Genomic DNA, 21,320 nt, shown 5'->3' on the forward strand with positions numbered 1-21,320 from the left:
GTACAGGTAGTCCAGTCTTGTTCTTCCTTGACAGCTGATCAAGCTTGAAGTTCACTAGTGAGAACACACACCCCATCACTGCCCAGATTCTCAGGCACCCCCACAATCACCCCCACAAGCATGGGCTCTCAGGCGTGCTGTCCAGCCTTGTTTACACATGACCAGCTCCTTTGATTGTTCCCTCCTATTTTATTTTTCATGCTTGTTTCTCTCTGCTCAGCCATGACCCTCACCTTTTCCTCACTCTTTTCTCCTCCAGCCCATAATAAAAAAAAATCACATAGTACCATAAAATATCCCATAATAATGTTTTTCATGTTAGTCTTTTTCTTCTTATGAGTTACAAAGTTGGGGATAACCCTCTTCAGGGTTGACCCTCTTTGACTTTGTGCCTGAGTAATTTTTAATGGCCTATCAGTCAGTGGCTAATGAGTTCTGGTCTTTATTGTCACCTTTGTCACCTGCTTCTCTGTTTTGTTTGCCTGAATGTTTAATTTATCACTTCATGTGTTATTTCTTGTTTCTTTTATACTAAATAATCCCTAAAAGGATAAATTACTGAATCAGACACTCTCACATTCTTCATTTCCTTACAAAAGGCAGCATCCTGCTTATGAGAGGAACCAACATAGCTGGAGAAGTCCTGCCTTGTGTACTGCCAGTTTTGGGCTGAGCCAGTATATGGGCTCAGGAGAACAGCAAGGAAGGCTTTATTATTTATCATATTTTCCCAAGTAATATACAACATAAGTGGTAGAAGCTCTCTAGCTGTACATCTTGCAGTGACTGTACTTTGAAGTCATTACTGTCATGTTGCTTCAATATGCTATGATATTTGAATGTCAGTGCCATATGTCACAAAAAGTAATTTACTTTAAAAATAATTAAGAGAATAGGAAAAAAAAAAAAAGTACAGGTTTCTCTTTCAAAGCATCTAACTTGTGCCTGTTCTAATGTCAGTAATTAAAGTGTTCCAATAAATATATTAGGAGTTTCAAAATATTACAGGATCTTGCCTCCATTTCAGCTGCAATCTCTTGGTATTATAATAAATTAAGGAAAACATAGCAGTTTTTATTCAATATTTCTTGATTTGATTTTTCCTGTGATTAGTTCTTGATATGGAGTATAAAAATGTGTCATTCCTAATTAATTTTTAGAGTTAAATAATGTTTAACTATGATACTTTTAACAATAATTAGTAGAGAAAACCTTTGCCTTTCACTGACATTTTCCCTGTCAAAAGACTTCTGAATAGACTGAGACTATTTATTATCGCTACTTTGATATAGCTGATTTGCAATGTGAATTGTAACCCAGCCTCATGTATCCTTCAGGCAAGGAAAACCAAGGCACAAATGAAGTAAATTTTAACCAAGCAAAGCAAAACCACACAACCAAACAAAAAAATTCAGCCTTTGGAAGTAATCTTCATACCCAGACTGCCAGTAATACTGTGTGAACACAGTGCAAGCTGTTCAGCATTTTGCAGATAGTAAAACTCATCTGTAAATTAATTTGAGGTGTGTGGCACCTGAGTGCTCCATTGCCTGATGAGAAGTCTCTTGTACAGCAGTAAGGCAAGATTGCTTCTGATGAGGCACAGCTTCTGATAAGAGTGTGTTATCCCAAGCAACAGGGCTCTGTGCCTTGTGGGCAGAACTGCTTCATTATTCCCATCATAGGAATTTTAAGTTGCTCAAAAAACATGTAAATGTCTGTTATTTGAAGTTGCCATCATATTTGGCAGGGTTTGAGATCTGTTCCATTTTAGTCCTTTTACAGTACATGTTATGGGGTATTAGAGCTTCTGCCAGTGCAACCTTATAAGATTTGCATAGGACCTTTTCCAGGCAGTCTGATTGCATATCTTGCCCAAATGGAAGAATAGTGAAAACAAATATATATATATATATACATATATATATATATATAAATTATGGCATTCTGTTACCTCAATACGAGGCTTAGTATGGTTGAAGCTTATTCTCTTATCCACCTCTGTAGACAAGACACAAAACACCAAAACATCATATTAACTGTAGAGGTCAAGATGCCCAGAGAGGAAGACATACACAATTCTTCTGCACAAATCAGCCCAGAAAGTGGAAAAGTAGTGTGACACAAGTTGTGTCTGGCCCAAGGGAGGAAACTGGGTCCTCAGCTCTGTCTTTATCCTTCTGTTCCCATCCTTGTATAACAGGACACAGGAGAAGGTTGCAAATGGGTTGATTCAAGCTCTTTAGAACATATGAGTGGGATAGTCCACCAACAGCAAAATCCCCTCAAAACTAGAGGGCATCCTCCCTGTAGTCCTCAGTAAGACAGAGGCTACTGGGTCTCATGGCAGTGTGGCACATCACCTCTGAAAGCATTTTGCTGTGAGCAACAAAGGACCGTTGACAGATCTTCACAGACAGCAGGAATGGTGGCAGGCCAGCATAGTTAAGCACTGTGAGGATCATCAAACAGCTGAATAAGGCTTTAACTTACATTTTTGGTTCTATGGAGATTCTTTAATGATACTTCTATTGTGCCTGTTATGATGTATCCTAGGCTCTTGCAAATTCTGTCTCCTTCATGCAGGTCTCTACCTGTGCAAAATATCTACCTCAGGAAATGCATCAGCATTCTGGATTTATTTCAAGCAGTTAAACATGGGCACATGGGACCTCTTCTATTTTTTTTTTCCCCTCACATTTCTAATTCCATTAAGGTGTAATGGACCTTACCTTAGGGTGCTTTATGCAGATCACCTGAATTTTTTATGGATTCCATTTACATATTTTATATAAAGAACCCTGAATCTCAATGTGTAGTCCCTCCTAAGCAAGCATGCACACACAAATCAGAGGGTTTTATTAGCTAACTTTCATTTATAATGGAATATTTCTACAGAAATATGTACTCAGACTACATTCCTGTTATATGATAGAAATTTCTTTTAATATGATTTGGTGTCCATGTGAATTAATAGATTCTATATATAGTAGGCCAAGGGAAACCAGTTGATGTAATCTTTCTGGATTTCAGCAAACCTTTTGCTACTGTTTCTCACAGTATCCTTCTGGACAGAAAACCCAGCATACACCCAGAAAAATACAATACAATGACTGAACAATTGGCTGACAGGTCAGGCTCAAAGGGTTATAGCAACAGTGGTTACATCAGGCTGGTGGCCAGTCAGTAGTGGGGCTCCCTGGGGCTCAAATTTAAGGCCAGTTCTCTTTAATGTTTTTATAAATGTTACTGGCGCAGGATTCAAATGCATACTGTGTTTGCAAAAGGTACTAAATTAGTAGGAGCTGTTGACTCTTTTAGTGGTAGAGAGGCCTTGCAGAGAGATTGTGACAAATTAGAGGGCTGGGCAATCACTGACCACATGGACTTTAACAAGAGCAAGTGCCAGATTCTGCACCTAGGAAGGGGCAGCCCTGGATATATTCACAGACTTGGAGATGAGAGTCTGGAGAGCAGCCCTGCAGAAAAGGATCTGGGGATTCTGGTTGATGACAAGCTGAACACGAGCCAGCAGCATGCCTTGGCAGCCAGGAGGACCAACCGTACCCTGGGGTGCACCAGGCCCAGCACTGCCAGCCGGGAGAGGGAAGGGATTGTCCTACTCTGCTCTGTGCTGTGCGGCCTCACCTCCAGCACTGCGTGCAGCTCTGGGTGCCATGGTGTAAGGAGGGCATAAACCTATTAGAGAGTGTCCAGAGGAGGGCTATGAAGATAGTGAAGGGTCTGAAGGGCAAGTATGAGGAGGGGCTGGTTTGTTCAGCCCAGAGCAGAGCAGGCTGAGGGGAGGCCTCATGGCAGCCTGCAGCTCCCTCACAAGGGGAGCGGAGGGGCAGGCGCTGAGCTCTGCTCTCTGGAGACAGCGACAGGACCCGAGGGAACGGCATGGAGCTGGGACAGGGGAGGGTCAGGCTGGGGGTTAGGAGAAGGTTTTTCACCGAGAGAGGGGTCGGGCACTGGGACAGGCTGCCCAGGGCAGTGTTCACAACACTGAGCCCACTGGAGTTCAAGAAACATATGGGCAATGTTATCGGACATATGATCTGATTTTTGGGTGGTCCTGTGTGGAGCCAGGATCCCCATGGTCATTGTGGGTCCTTTCCTACTTGGAATAGTTTATAATTCTAGGATTCTAAGATTCTATGGTTCAATGATTTTCTTAAATAAATCACATAAAGTGCTACATATACCATACATTTAACCTTACATTTTGATCCAAAAGTCTGTTTAATGTTACAGAGATTTGGACCTATTTCAGTCTTTTATAAGATAATTGCAATTGATTTTTGTCTTTAAATCTGTACTCTATAATAAAAATATCTACACTTTTAATAGGAAATAGAAAAAAATAATATATATATATATAAGTATTTAAATATATATATCCCAGTAGGAATACAGACCTGTTATACAGTAAGAGCATCTCTACTAATTATTGTTGATGTTATATTTTGTTCAGTGTCTACAGATTTAGTAATGTGTATTTAACAAATGAAAAGATAAAACAACTTACATCACTGCTTCTGAACTACGAAACAGAAAGTAATGAACATAATCCATTCTGTTAATGAGACTCATGAGAGGCTGCTCAGTGTAAATCAAAGCCAGTAAAATTTGAAGGTGGTAAAAATGAAGACATTAAAATTTTGTTCAACATACACCAGAACGGTTTATATTAGAATTGTATTTTGTATGAAAACTTCAGGGGCAGAAAAATATTCTCACAATGTTAAATCGTCAGATTTGATATTTGTAGAACAATGTTTCAAGAAGCTGTTATTTGATTTTTCATTTTATTTTCAATTTATTTAAATGCACTATTTATGTCAATATTGTAACATTTTTCTTTGCTTTTGATTAATCAACCTGTTCTTTCTCCCCATACTTTTATCTCCTGGCACTTTAACTTCCTGAAGAATATTGAAAAAAAATTTCACTTGGAACAAAGCCCGGTTTTGAAATTTTGAACTCCACAGTAAAATGCCATTTTGAACTTCAGCAGAGCTTTAACCTGTCAGTAAATAATAACCCCAAACTGAAAGAACTTGTCAGTATTTCAGCTTGACCACTATGGACCTCCATCAGAATTATCTCTGGCTTCCCTCAACCTGCCCAGAGGTTGCCCAGGGAGGCTGTGGATGCTCCATCCCTGGAGGTGTTAGATCAGGTTAGATGAGTATGTGAGCAACCTGATCTAGTGAGTGGAGTCCCTCCCTGTGGCATAGGGGTTGAAACTAGATCATACTTAAGGTCCCTTCCAACCTGAGACATTCTATGGTTCTATGATTTCAGCTCATATTTCTTTTGGCAGCACATTTCAGAATAATCTGTAAATTTTAAGAACTGATTAGCATGTTCATTAGCTGTTTGTACTATTGATATAATGATGACAAAATTTTAATGTACTTTGTGTTATGAATTATTGACATAAAATCTGCAGAGAAAACAAGGCCCAAATAGTGCACTCTGACTAACTAACTATCGAAAGTATTGTGCATTTCAAGCAGGCTTTCTAGGCAGAGGGGGTGAAGCCACCGCCTCTGGCATGAACTTTACATATGATTAATTTTTCCCACAAAATTACTTTGTGTTAAGTAATAGATAATAGATAAATAGATTAATGAAGGACAAACTGAGTGCACATTGATCAAAATTTGCATAAGTTTTCAAAGAAATGCAGTGCTGATGGCTCTTTGGCTCTGGCTTGAAGGCTTTCTCTACAGAGAGAGCAAAGGAAAGGTGAAAGAAACTACACAGACAGTCTGTTCACATTAACTTTATTTTCCTGAACACTTCCTTGGGTTGTTTCTGCCCTGGGGAAGAGAGTGGAGATTAACTAGTGTCATTTAACAGTTATAAGCTCTCCCTCTGCTCTCGGCAGGGTTAAATTAAATGATTTTTGGAGCTCTGTCTGCAGCAATATTCCCTAGTTGGAGCTAAAGTGGGACAAGTGGCAACACTGGAAAATTTAAAAACATGTTACCTACTGAAAGATTAATTTTTAAATACTGTGAAGCAGGAGGAGAAAATACCAAGGAGGAAGCTTATTTTTATTGGCTGATATGACAACATGGTTTCTTTGTTACAGTCTCCACAAGCTGGTGTTGTGTTGAAAACACAAAAGTAAGGGTCCTTTTTGCCATTTCTGCAGAAGGTCAACAGGTTTCTGCACCAGTTGATAATGAGCTACATATTCACATCAGACAGTGAAGTTCCGCATTAATACATTAACAGCAAATAAGTCCAGAACAAACAGCTCTGAAGAAAATACAGGGGCATGGAGATGTGTGTCCAAACATTGCTCATGTGACGTACTTATATTAAACAGGCACTGATGTGAGTGCTGGGAAAGGGCTGTGCAACCATGTGCTAGCATTCACACCACTCAGCACAGGGTCACTAGATGCTCCCTATCATCAATGAAGGACTAGACCCACCCTAAGCCCATCAACATTGCTTTTATTAACACACTTTCTGAGCAGATATGAAAGACAGGTGTAGGTTATGTTTTCAAATATTAACACAGCACACTGTTTTCATTCAGAAGGGCTACGGGGAGTGTAATTTATTTCAGATGAAAATTGCTGCATTTCACTTCTTCCATAGAAAGGAAATCAGCAAAGAGGAGATTATTACTCCAACTTTAATTAAATAATTCTACACCATCTAGCTCTCAGGTTATTGTTTACTCCAAGGAACTTTCTCAATCTCTGTTGTCCTTCTACTGAAATAGACGTAGTTTGTAAGAACTACTACTGCAGCCCTTCATGTATATAAATACAGTATATCTGGACTGTAGTACGTGGCAGTAGCAGCTTATACCCTAGTATCTTACCCTTAGATCTGTGTGAACAGGAATTTGATTTTTTTTTCTCAAATTTGGGTATTTTTCTTAGATTGAAAGTAATATATTGAATACAACTATATATAAGTAGAATAGAATTTGTTTGTCAAAAGCTTTTTTCCATAAACTTTCTTCTACAAGCAGGAGTATGTTCACATTCATATCAGTGGAAGGTGATGAAATAACTTGTCATTATCAGTAAGGCTACTGATCTCAAACCTGAATTTGATCAAATCGTAATAATAAGCACACCTCAAAGGTCAAGCTGAAAAACACCTGATGTCATAAAAATTATGAGCAGTATAATCTGGTTTACATTTGCTAATATACAGGATTAAACAGGAAAAAAAAAAAAAAAAAGGAGTCTTATCTTTATAGAGAAATATCATGAAATATGGCTCTTCAATTTACTAAAGTAATCTCAGTTATGTGTATTATTTTCTTTGGACAGTTATGATGGGTCTTGAGAAAAAATGGGTATGGAGATGCTGTCTCAGGTGTGACTTGATACAAGAAGTTCATCGTTCTGAAAAAAAAAGCTCTTATTTCCAACTCAGCTGTGTTCCCCTTCCAGTGCACTTCCTGTATCAACATTTATTCTATAGTTTATTCAAAAGACCTTGTAGCAAAGAATAAACACCATTTGATTCTCACCTTGTGAGACAAACATTTATGGTCACTAAGGTTTTGCCTTATTAGTGACCTTTTATGGTCACTATGGTTTTGTCAGTTTGTCAGTTTTACTTTAAATATAAGAATCACGCCAAAAATCAGCTATTGTAACTGTATGTAAAGATATCATATTTGATCCTCTGTGTTAATATATTCTGAATATTTACAAATAAATCTAGGGATCATTTAATAATCATTTTAGTAATCGTTTCAGCCTCGTTTCCTATAATACTTAGCAATTAAGGTTGTGCCAGTAATCAGTGATTTTAGTTTAAGATCCTATTTTCAAGACTGCATTCAGAAATGTACTTTTGGAGAGGACATAGTGTATCTAGTGAGTGTATGTTGCTGTTTTTTGTTTGTTTGTTTGTTTGTTTGTTTTATTAATAATCTTAGAAAAGATTATTAAATACAAAGTCTCTAAAACACAGAGATGAGAAGTTAAGAATTTTGACATGATCCAAAGAAAGGGAAGAAAACATTTAATTAATAGGAAGGGATAGAAACACAGAGGGTAGATAAGCCTTCAGTCATTTCATAGACTTCTTGCTTAATTTTGAGAGATGTCTATTGAACTATTTTCCTTGCATATTTATGTGATTTAACTGGATGAGAAAAGCTATACTCATCAGTAAACACACCTATACTTACAAAAATGCTATGGCAATGGTTGAGTGTTTTTTTTTTAGCATAGATTACATCATTTATGGAAGTACTGAAATTATTTCAGATGCAGTCCCCTGAAATGTGAGACTTTTTCCACTTTCCAGTCTTCACTTAGCATGTTTCTATCCAGAGTGCAGTCTCTAAGGGAAGTTAGTGATGGCTCTAGATCTTTCCTCCTAAACCTTTGTCTTATTTCCTGATAGTGAAGATTTTATTTCTCCACGCATTCTCCAGTCTTCTGTGGATTGCACACTTCTCTGTCACTTTTCTGCAATTGGTTTTCCTGGATGTTGGTATTTGAACTTTTCAAGACATTGTACTGGATCACCTGCTTCCTTCTCTGCAGGTCTCCTGATATGCTCATGACTGATATGCACACCTGAAATGGTGACAACTTCATGCATGAACACATTTCCTTTGTTTCAGTTCAGACTCATCACGATTATTGCCTGATTCCAATTCATTGCTGAACATGTTCAAACATGAACTATATTCAGAAGCTCATCATAAAATGAAAGGTGTTGTGTCTTGATTTAATAAAGGTAGGTGAAAAAGAGGTAGTCACAACAAAATGACTGTCTGTGTGGAAGAGCTTCCTGTGCTTAAAAACAAACGTGAAATTTTTAGTGGATTAGGTAATAAGCAAGCATTTTCACGGCATACTCTCAAGGTGTCATCTGATTGACCTTGATCTTTTTATAGAATGACAAGAAAGAAACTGTGATTTATCAGAGCTGGTGAAGTTCTGTTACATGGCAGATATAATTTGCGTACATGCCGCAAAGGCACTTATTTCTAAAGATTTTCATTTATTTATTTATTTATTTTGTAGTCTTCTGTGTGGCTTTAGTGTCTCTTTAAGGCTGTTGTGTGGGAATGAAATGCTTAGTGGTGAAGGATCAGATCCAAAAATAGAAAAGAAATACTTTTGTACATAAGCAACCATCTGAAGTACAAAGCCTAATGATGAATATCATTATTAAAAATAGGAAACAGTGGTATAAATGCTACTGAACGATTCCTTTCTAGTAGCAGTTTATTTGTTCTGTCTCTAGGAAGATAAGGGTTCTGGAGAAACTCAACAGAAAGTTGTTAAATTAAAGGTAGTAAATTAGAGTTTCCCACCTCCACATTTTTAAAGCTGAAGTGCACATTCAATTACAGCAGAAACTCTGGATAATTCTTCCTTCTGGTTATTCGTATGACCAAATTAGTTACAAAAATTAAAATAATTAAAAATATATATATATACAGAAGCTAACATCTCCTTAAATTTTCTCTTTCAGAGTTTTACCAGCTGAAAATCCTAACAATAAATGTATACACTGTTTTTTTGTTTGCTTGTTTTGGGAGGAGGGGTAGGTTTTATCCAATTATTTACAACTACTGCCCTGGCTTGAGGATGGCTTTTCCTAAGTAATGTGCAAGAATAGTTCTAGTGATGTCTCAGCCCATATATACTCTTTCTCAAGTGGTGTTATGTGAGGCAGATGTTGATGTTTCAGTTTGCAAGGTGAAGGGTCATGGAATGTTTTGAGTCTCAATTTAGGCCCAGGAACAAGCCCTGCAGCCACTTGGGAAGAATATTCTCAGCTGAGAAACAAAACATTCCACGGTCCTTAACCAACTCAAACATCAACATCTGACCTTCACACACTGGCATGAATGAAAGATTTAAAATCCAAGAATCATACCACTTTAGTTATGAGTTCTTCAATGTGTCTGGCATTGACATATGGTGACCTAATAATTTTAAGTTACACACTGTACTAGGGACATTGTGTTCATTTAATAAATGAACAAAAAACATATTAATGGATCATCATTTCTCTTATATACCAAGTATATAAAGGACTACATGGTTTGGGGTCAAAGAAGTTAGTATAAAATTATTTCATAAGAGATTAAAAATAAAAGAAAGTTTTCTTAAATATATAATAATATAGTTTCCCAAAACTGATAATCATAGAATTACAGAATCATTTAGGTTGGAAAAAAGCCATAAGATCATCAAGTTCAACCATCACATAACACTACCAAGTCCACCACTAAATAATGTCCCTAAGCATGTCAAGCTTCAGAGCAACTGCTCAGAAACATAAATTAAACAAAGACCTATTTTAATTAAGGTTTAAATTACAAATAATATGTTAAAATTAGGCATGTCACAATATTTTTAAAAGTATCATTGTTATAAAAGTTAACATGACTTCCACAGAGCAAATCAATTCTAAATCTATAAAAAAAAAATGTTTACTCTGCACCTAAATAGCCATCTATCCAAAACACAATTTAATATTTATTAGGCCTTCTCCTCCTGCCTTTCATTACTCATCTGTGGCCCAAATGAAAGGAGTTTAGGAGATAAATCCATCTTCCAAATGACCAGATAAGAGTCTTCCTACTTCATTTAGGTATGTCTAAATTGAAGCAAAACAATTTCAGCCCACCATGTAGTCCTCAAGACATGCAGAAAGAATTAATCTGATCCTAAGGAAAGTATCTAAGACATGAGGAATCTCCCCCTGTAGCAGCCTGTTTCACTACACTGAGTATAAAGGAGGACTCCCCTAAGTTAATCCACTAAATTTGACTAAGCCTACTGTAGACAACTAAATTTAGATAACTAAACTTAGGTGGGAGGAATTCCTCCCCAGCAGTTTACATGCAGTTAGAAATTATGCTCTCGCTGTCGTGGGCAAAGATGAAACTGGCTGTTTGTCTTGATGAGACTGAAGGCATAGTAGCAGGACCCAGGGAGGATTTCACAATTGCCCTGTTCTGTGTCTGTTTTGAGAACCCACTAGAGACTTGAATAGTCACTCCAGTATGTTCCTCATACAATTCATTTTAAAACTGATAGTCATTTCATTGTAATCGTATGATGATTAGATGAGTTTCTTCACCTGTATCCTCTCACTCAAGCTGAAAGAGTTTGGTATACTCTTAAAATGTACAGCTCTGGGTACACTTGCGGTGTGAAATAATGGCCAAGGATCAGGAACACTACAGAAAAATCTCATTTCTTTTTTTTCCAATAAGTTTTTGGTATGGTATGTGATACCAGGCATTTATGGTTCTGTTTCCTTTTTCATGCATCATCATGCAATTCAAAGTAACTTTTGCAAAAGTAACTTTTGCAAAGTAACTTTTAACTACCATTATGGTAGTTTGCATTTCAGCTGTTAGTTTCTAGGTATTCCAATAACACTACATATATATATACACACACACACTATATATATAAACACACTAAATATGTATATGTATATGTATATGTATATGTATATGTATATGTATATGTATATGTATATGTATATTTATATGTATATGTATAGGGTTTATGTGGCAAGGGCTTAGACTTTCGTAGCAGGGGGACTGCAGGGGTAGCCTCTGTAAGAAGACTCCAGAAGTTGCCCCACATTCAGACCCAGTTTCAGCCAGCTTCAAAGTGACCTGCTGCTGATGATGAGAACTGAGCCAATAAGCAATGATGGTTGGGCCTCTGCAAGAGCAGATTTAAGAATCTGCTGCACAAAAGCAGCTGGTAGAGAGGGGTGAGAACCATCCCTGCAACCCCCAAGGTCAGTGCAGCAGGAGGGCAGGAGGTGCTCCAGGCACTCAGCAGCAGTTCCCCTGAGGCCTGTGGAGAGGCCCCTGGTGGAGCAGGCTGTCCCCCTGCAGCCCATGGGTCCCACATGGAGCAGATCTAAATGCTGCAGCCTGTGGAGGAGCCCCTGGTGGAGCAGGTGGATGTGGCCTGGAAGAGGCCATGGAGAGCGCCTGCAGGAGCACGCCCCGGGCCGGAGCTGCAGCCTGTGGAGAGGAGCCCACACAGGAGCAGGGGGGCTGGGGGGAGCTGCCGCCCACCCGTGGGGGATCCGTGCTGGAGCAGTTTGCTCCTGGGGGATGGACCCCGTGGTATGGAGCCATGTGGGAGCAGTTCTTGGGGAGCTGTTGCCTGTGGTTAAGGCTCCATTTGGGAAGGATGGCATCCTGTGGGAGGGACCCCACGTGGAGCAGGGGCAGAGAGTGACCGTGAAGGAAAGGTGGAGATGAAATGTTAGGGACTGACCACAGCCCCCATTCCCTGTTCCTCTGTACTGCTCAGGGGAGAAGAGTTAGAAGAAAGTGGATATGGGGAAGGTGTTTTTTTGTTTGTTTGGTTGGTTGGTTGTTTTTTTCCATTTTGACCACTGTGGAAACTGTAGTTAAGAACAGCTTATTTTAGTTACACCTTTTCTTGATTTACAAGGTCATAATGGAGGACTTAGAAATATTCACCTGTTGGCTGACAAAGTGTAGAATTTTGAATTTGGCAATTGACCTATCTGTTTGGGATTGACAGTGATGGTCTTACAGGAACAGTATTTATTTGTAATGCATTAACTTGATGTAATATAACAGCCCCATTTTTATGTTGTATTACAAGTTTGATGGAATAATCCTTGCACTTTCATTATTCTGCAAATCTCCATCTATTAAAAATGATATAGCCAGATCCACTTTATAGATTGTTTAAGCAGCAAGAAACATCTTCCATTCCTTTTACTTGGCAACATCCTCTTCCTCCATCATCTTCCAACTTCATTTTGAAAACTATGCTAGTAGAAGATTCAAGTCATATAAATGTATTTTAGAGGAAACATTCATGATGAAAATGTATTTGATCCATACGATCCCTGTGATTTAGAATACATCCATGTCTACTGATCCAAACCTTAAAAAAGAACAAAGTTGCATCATACAAGGAGCCATTTTTAGATATTTTTAGCAATAACTAGAAATAGTATCACAATACAATGTAGCTGCATATAGGCATTCGTAGATGGTATGGGAAGAACATTATCTTAAGAAAAAATATACAAAGTATATTTATTTAGAATCAATGTAGCAGGAAACAAAACAATTTACTTCTAGATTTAAAATGCCATGAGGTAATTAATTCATGAACTTTATGGTTTTCTAGATTTTTCTAGAGTTGGTTCCAGTCTGCAACTGAACATAAGCAATGGAAATCCCTCAATTACTGTTCCTAGAAGGCTTTTCTGGAGGTATTCTAAGCATAAAATAGTTTTCCTTGTCTTACCATCTGGATCAATATTTCGCTATCAAAGTTGATTTGCAGAATTTCTGAAGAATAGTTATTAAAGCCAATGAATCTTTTAGTATGCCTAGAACATTTCTGCCTGTGTTTTTCCATTGCATATAATAATTTTATAAACTTAAAAACAAACTAATGAGAAACAAAAACAACAACAAAACACCTGCAGAGATTTATTTTCAATCAAGAAGGAACAGAAAATAAACGTAGCTAGAGACAAATCACTCTTGACTTGTTCTGGGAGTCAGTACAAAACCTTGGGCAGAGTTTAATGAATATAATTGAAAAAGTGTGCATTGCCATCCAAAACAGAATGCCTTTTCTTTGTTTAGCAATTATATTCTATTACTTGATTATATTCTACTTTCTTAATCTGTACTGCACAGTGCATAGAAAGCATAAATCCAAACTCTTTTCAATGCTGTTCAAAATTAAGATTACATACTGGCAGAGCAAGACTTTGCTAAACCTAGTTATAACTGAGGAGTTTATTGGGCGAATCAAGCTACTGTATCAGTTAATTTCCTCTATGCGTAGAATATGAATGTATTCCTATTAGCATTCTGCTGTAATTCTACCATTGTGCCTGGTAAAAGGCAAGTCTGGGTTAAGAGGTTCTTCTTTTTATTTTACCTCCTGACCCTTTAGTACCAATCAGTCCTGAATGTAGAACCAAAGACTGACTCTTCCAAGTGCCATAAGCACTTGTCTTTGGCATCACACTCTCATCCCTTGTCTCTAGCCTAGTCAGTTTTGAATCTCTTCTTCAGTGGTTCAATTCAGAAGGAACACTGAAAGATATGATCCTTCATTGCAACACTGCCATTAAGAGACACAAGTTTAAACCATTGCAGGATATTCCTGCATTATTTGGCCCAGTGCTATAAGCACTGAACAATTTCATGAAAACCAAGAATAACATCTCTTTCTGGTTTGAAAGCAGTGATGCCAACCCATTTGTCTGAAAAACAGATTAGATGGTCTTACCTTTAATAAAGAGTTTCTGACCCTGGGTCTTACCTGAAGTAGAACAATTTCCTCTAGATCAGTAAATGAGGGTGGCAACTGTCTTCCCAATGAAAAGTGGGATTTACAGGCATCTGTTCTCCTTTGCCATGTCTTTTTGCAGTGCTGTCACTTTGAGACCCCATCCTGAAAGATGTGTTTTTCTATGCACATAGTAAGGAATCTATTCATGAAATACAGGATAATTCTGTCATATAATTCAAGCCTTCTATTGATCAAGCTGAGTGTTTCTTTAAAACATATCCAATTGTGTGTACAAGCCTCTAGAACCCATGAAAATAACCCATAATACACTCAAGTACCAGTGAGATGGGGAACTTTCGTGCATATTTAATTATCAGAGCAATTTATATCAGTGCTATAGTTTCAATTCTGAAAATAATGAATTCAGCTACTGTAACTGCATCTACATCAGTGTGCTATCATATCAAAAACGTATTATTTAAGTGAATTTTGTCATTTTCCTTCTCCTACCATGCTTTGTTTGATACTGCAGAGCAGCTTGTGGCATGAGAATTAGATTCCTTCCCAATTACCCAAAGCTAAAGCATGCACTCCAAGCATATGCCTAGTGCATCCCAGCTGCTGCTTCAGTTAATAGCACTGAGACAGAGCTCGTGTTGGGTAAGTCCCTAGAAATAGAGGGTTCTCAGAACCTTCTGTGTCACTCCAGATATCTGGTACTATTGCATTACATTAATTGCTGAGGCAGGTGCAGTGTTAGAGTATCTTTTCCACTGCATCTCACAAAAAGAAAAAATAACAATTTCTAGTGCACTGTTGTGACCCACCAAAGGCATGCAGATGCTTTTAAGGAGCATAAAGCAATTCTCAGAATGCAAACTGGTGCCTTTCTTTATCCCTGGTTCTGTCACATGTGGATCTGTGGTAGCAGGTGGTTTTCTGAATATAGCCAAGACAACAGGTTCTTGTCATGTCAGGCACAGGTATACACCTGCTCCTGCTTCCTCTTTGGTGGTTGCTCTTGATAAGGCTTGATTGCTTTTCACAGTTAAAAGCAAGATTGCAATGTTTAGTTGTGTTAGCAATTGCTCAGCTTCTCTCATCAAATAAGCCTGGACTTGTAAGGGAGAAGCAGAGCTGGTCAATAGCCAATTCAGTTCTTCACCTCTACCTTCTCACCTGACACAAACTGAAGTTTGGTAGATCGGCTGTTAACAGCTTTCTCAAGATGGCTGATTTCCTTACACTTACTATTTTTGGTTTAGTCTGGGTTGTTTTATCTATTTATTTATTTATTTATTTTGGAGGAGAGGTGTGAATAAAACAAGAAGTTAAATGAAGTGTGAAGGAAAAGGTAAGGATAAAAGCTCTTGCTTCAGAGGTGTCACATGATGTTGAAGTCATCTTATGTTGTTACCTCTGAAAATATTACAGCAACAAGTTGTGAACACACTAAAAATCATTGCTCATTGTCCCGTAGCAAAAGGCACACATATAACCAGTGTATTCTAAATCTTTCTAGTTAATAGATGTCATAGATAGAAATAGCTAGGTGGAATGGTTGTCAATAAACAGGCAGTTAATAAAATTTGTTTAAGTAGGTCATTGTGATTATAATTAGAAGTAAGAGGGTAAAAGTTAGCAGAATAAAATATCAGCTAAATATCTCAAAAGCATTTTGAATAGTGACCTGTGTTGGACTGTGAAACTTTTTCCTCTGGTGTTGAAATACTTGCATATGTATTCATCATTTATATTCTGTGGTGTTTTGCCTTTCTAATGTGGTATGAAAATCATGTTTCTATGAAAATTATTAGGAAATCTTGCCGTCTCTGATTTAATCCTAGCAGTGTATATCTCTAATGGGGCAAATAGTGAGCCAAGTATCATAGATCAGAAGCAACCAGATGGCAGCCCAGAAGGGCTCTGACGTCTGCTCAAATGTGGAGTAACAAGGTACCAAACTGTGGGATGATGACACCCTGTTGCCTGCTAGCACTTTGTGTCAAGGCAAAAACTTTAATTGCCCCCAAAGTGCCTGCAACAGCTCTATATGTGCCAAGCGATGACTGCTAATGCATCTTGTCTTCATTTTCTCATCAGATATAGATTTAATGGGAGACATTCTTGACTTCATTATTAGAAGCAACAAGTGCACAGTAAACTAGCTCATGCAATGAAGTACAGCTGCACAGGCATCTCCCACCAGTATGTTGCCAGCATCGTCTTTGAATTGTCAATATTTTCTAGCGTTTTAGCACTACAGGAGAAAGAGACATGCTCCTTTCCAGCCTTCTGCTCTATGGCACTTTATAGACTGCACAGCCAGGGAGCAGTTTTGACAGTAACACCCCTGGCATTGCAACTGCCTTGCTGTGCATCATGTGTATTCCTCTCTCCCCAGTGGACATCTACACTCAGTGTATTCCTTGGCTCTTCTTAATGAGTAACCTGGCAGAGCATACCTGCTGGGGAGGCAGACTGTGTCTTTCCTGTCATGACTTTCTCCTTACCCAGTTCAGTGTTCTTTCTCTACTGACATTTTATGTCTAACAACTATTAAGTTGAGGTGACTCTGGGCAGCCATGTGGAGAATCTGTGAACTAGAGCTTGCACTGCTGATCTGAGGCTTGGGACTGCTTACCAGCAGCATTGGTTCTCAGGCAGAACCACACTGCAGGTGTGCGTGAGGCAGAAACATGTCTTGCCTGTCTCTCCAGAAGGGCATGGGTCTCCCACTGGGTTTGTTTCATACCTCTTACTCACTTGTGGACATCTCTGACAGCCTAATGTATCATCTTATGCCTCTACACACCACTTTTCAGACGTGTTGAAAATTCACTGAATTCTGCTCAGCATGTGAGATTTGGTTCCAGATCTACACAGTGTCTGTATGGAGGTGTATATGAGCATCTTACGTGACAGTGTAGCCTTGAGAGTGTTGCAGCTTACCCAAGATGAGTTGAACAATGTTGCATGCTCTCCTAATCCTGCTAAGGTTGTTGTTACATGGCCTAAAGATAGGTGTCGAGTGCCATCTGAAATGTCATCTTGTCTGCCTACTACCTGTGGCCAAAGAAGCATATACTCTTTTTGGCTAGTCCCCAGGAGTGACTCAGACATATCTCAAAGATATGTTAAAGGTTGTTAGACTCTTTGTTAGTAAAATTAAACCAATCCTGGCTATCCAACAACAGAGGTCATTCAGGGACTTAGCTCAAATGTTGGTGTCTACATTTAGACAGTTAACGTAGGTGTCTTAACCCTGAGCTGAATCCCACCCACAGTTTTACCCTCCAAAAAGAAGTAGTCTAAAGAGATGAGATTGCCTGAAGCAAAATGACAAGAACTTGCCAGTAAATGATTGTCATATATATGCAGCACTTTGACATATCTCTCATTCAAACAGTTGGTTGCTTCTTGTAAATAAATATGAGTATACTTTTAGGGTCCCTGGCAGTAGGTGTGATTCTCAGTTCTGTGTAATTTACTGTATTAAGATGGATACATTCTGTTGCTTCTTCCACTGCCCATTGTGTGTGTGTGTGTTACAATTTCATGTATGGCCCAGTCCTGCCAGTTGGTAAGCCACTGCTAAAAATGGTGAATATTTTCTACTCTTACTGATCTCCACAATTTGCAGAATCAAGCTACCCTCATTCAGTCAAACAGAAAAATTGTGTCTCAGAAGAGAAGAGTTTTATTGCCAGCTGTTTTTTCTGCCTTGGGGTTGACCTTATGTTTTTATAAAATTAGGTTGATTAAGTTCTCCCTGACATGCCACTGTGCAATAAGGAATGGAACTACTCTGCACAGAAGTTTAAATTATACTACCTTTGAATTAGTCCCACTTGTCTCACTAACTAAGCAGCTCTGAGTGTAATTATTCTAGAAACAGTTTGACCTCTGAAAAACAAAGTTGATGATTTTTGCCATGAGTGGTTACTGTGAGTGACATTAAAACCTCTTCCAAAATTTACTTCCTCAACCAGAGTTGAATAAACACTCAAGAAGACCATGTACCAATGGCAATTTTGTTTCCCCCCTTGTTCCAAGTAATGAGTATAGAGGACTGAGGAACGTGTACTCCATGAACATGCTATCCTAGGCATCTGATAGCCTCGCATTTTTTCCTGCTGTAAAAATATTACTTTGAATTTTTCATTTATTAATCTTTCCCAAAGGGAATTTTATTTACATCCACAAGCCTTCACTTTAAATGGGGTGATTTAAAGATAATCGACCTCTTTTCCCCTCAGGGTCCTCGTAAAACAGTATTAACTTTTTTATGGTAGATGACAGGTTAACAGTTCCTTATCATTTCTCAAGGGCTATTGCACATCTGGAACTGTAGCTCTCAATGGAAAGAATGTCGTTACATAATTTTAGATTTCCTCAAATAGAAACCACCAGCGTTGGTTAGAGCATTGGTACACTAACCCATTACAGAACTGTTCAGCACTCCTTTTAGTTGGCTGTGGCTTGCCCAGTGGCCATGTGTGCCATGTGAGTGTGGTGGTTTTACTCAGGTGGGCAGCTGAGCTCCACAACTGCTCTCTCACTCCCCTTCCTCAAAAAAGGAGAAAATATGATGAGAAAGGGCTCAACGGTTGATAAAAGGACAATTGCTCAACAATTATCATCACAAGCAAGACCAACTCAGAGAGACTGGAGAAAATTATTACTAGCAAGCTAAAGAAACAAAGAAAACAAACTAAAGACATCTTCCCCCCCATCCACTTTCTTCTACCTCCTGCCCCAATGCAGCACAGGGGAACAGGGAGTGGGGGCTGCGGTCAGTCCCTGACGCTTAGTCTCTGCCACTCCTTCACGGTCACTCTCTGCCCCTGCTCCATGTGGGGTCCCTCCCACGGGATGCCATCCTTCCTGAACTGAACCTGCAGGGGCTGCCCACAGGCAGCAGCTCTTCAAGAACTTCACCGACATGGCTCCGTACCATGGGGTCCATCCCCTAGAAGCAAACTGCTCCAGCCCAGGTTCCCCACAGGTGGGTGGCAGCTCTCCCCAGAGCAAACTGCTCCTGCGTGGGCTCCTCTCCATGGGCTGCTGCTGTGGCCCAGGGCCTGCTCCTGCTGAGGCTCTCCATGGGCTGCATCCTCCTCCAGACCACATCCACCTGCTCCACCGGGGGCTCCTCCGCCCATGGGGGGGCTGCAGCATTTAGATCTGCTCCATGTGGGACACATGGGCTGCAGGGGGACAGCCTGTTCCACCAGGGGCCTCTCCACAGGCCTCAGGGGATCTTCTGCTCCATGCCTGGAGCACCTCCTGCCCTCCTGCTGCACTGACCCTGGGGACTGCAGGGCTGGATCTCACTACTCAGTCTCCCAGCTGCTGTTGCACAGCATTTTTTTTTTTCCCTTTCTTAAATCTGCTCTCAGAGAGGTGCAAACAACCTCATTTATTGTCTCAGCTCTGGGCAGCAGCAGGTCATTTTGGAGCCGACTGAAACTGGCCCTTATCTGACATTGGGCAGCTTCTGGATTCTTCTCACAGAAGCCTCCCCTGCAGCCCCTTGCTACCAAAACCCTTTTCACGTAACCCACTACAGCGGGGAAGCACAGACCAGCAAGGACTGGTGGAGATCCCTGCCGAGGACACCAAGAGACAGTTTGGTGATATGGAAGTGATGGCTGGAGTGTATGTTTCTGAGATAAAATGCACTAGCTGTGCTTTCAGGGAAAATGTTATTGCCAAACCAGAATAATGTGTTCTTCATTTAGTTAATGCACCCCATGAGCATGGAAATCATAACAGTCATCATTAATTTTTCAGCATTTTCTTTGCTGTTTTATTTGTGCTCTGCTGTTCTCCCTGTATATGTGTCCTGAATACTTGTTTTTGTTTCATCAGTTCCTTATATGTCCCCTCGTACCAACTTCATGGACAATTTTCTTTGTGGCTTTTACTTTAGCAACTCTCTTTTACTTTAGCAACTTTTCATGGCAACTCAAATTCATCTTGGCCTAGGTTTTTGTCTTCTGTGCTGCACTGGAACCTGAAGCCAACTTATTGAATGTTGATAAACTTGTATTCCAAAATCTATGTGTAAACACTGAGATGTGTTCTGATTTTATAAAATACAATTTTCTGCAAGTCTGGATCGACTTGGATGGAACCTGATGAATGTATGTTTTTTTTGTTTGTTTGTTTGATTGATTTTGTTTTTTAAATCATGGTAAAATGTGCTCAAATGAATGTTTAAACCCGTGTTTTGAACAGTGTGCATATAATTCATAACATTGGCCTACTCTTATATTAACATAGCAATCTAATAAGTGAGAAGAAATGCTGTAGATTGTGTCTAAACATATATTGCCTTTACAAACTCACTGTTTTTTATAGCTACATCAAATGGTTTTCTTTTATATTAGTAATATTACTTTGTTCCTTGCTCACAGGAATAAGTTTGTTTCATAAGTTCAGTACTAAAATAGCATTATTTCATTTTTTTCTTATTTCCTGAAGACAGAGATAAAGTTGAATTCCTTCCTAAATGGAAAATGACAGTGCAGGTAACCTATCTATTGCTGCTAAAGATAACTTTAATCCTTCATTTAAAATGAATCCCAGAGTGACTCAGAAATTCAGTCAGTGTCAAAGATATTATTGTTTTCTACAAATGCATCATGAAATTGGGGAGTTAGAAAAGTTTCTTTAAAAGCAGGTGCTTGAAGAAGAAAAAGTGGCTATGAGCAAATTTAGACTTGAAATTAAGTTTTTAAGCAAATGTGTTGTGCAATGATATTCTAGAAGAAGATATTCTAGAATAAGAAACTAACTACTTTCAGGATAGATTTCTTAGAAGTATATAGCAGTGTTACAAATAGCCTTTTTGTTTTTACTAGCAGTTTTTCATTTGGTTTATGTGAATTATGATCAGCTTTGGTTACCAGACTCTCATCTTTAGAAGAAAAAGTTATTTGTAAATGGAAACTTTGTCACTAGGAACTGAATTTGAAATAATTCCTACATTCAGTATGTTTACTGTGCAATGTTAGCATG

At 38.9% G+C, this 21,320-nt stretch overlaps 1 protein-coding gene across 2 annotated transcripts in view; it reads left to right on the forward strand.

Moving 5' to 3' along the window:
• TRPC4 (transient receptor potential cation channel subfamily C member 4) overlaps nucleotides 1-21,320 on the forward strand; it is a 161,806-nt gene that overhangs the window by 27,190 nt on the left and 113,296 nt on the right. The gene's annotated exons all lie outside the window — the stretch shown is intronic.

This window comes from Anas platyrhynchos, chromosome 1, assembly GCF_047663525.1.
Source record: "Anas platyrhynchos isolate ZD024472 breed Pekin duck chromosome 1, IASCAAS_PekinDuck_T2T, whole genome shotgun sequence".
NCBI lineage: Eukaryota > Metazoa > Chordata > Aves > Anseriformes > Anatidae > Anas > Anas platyrhynchos.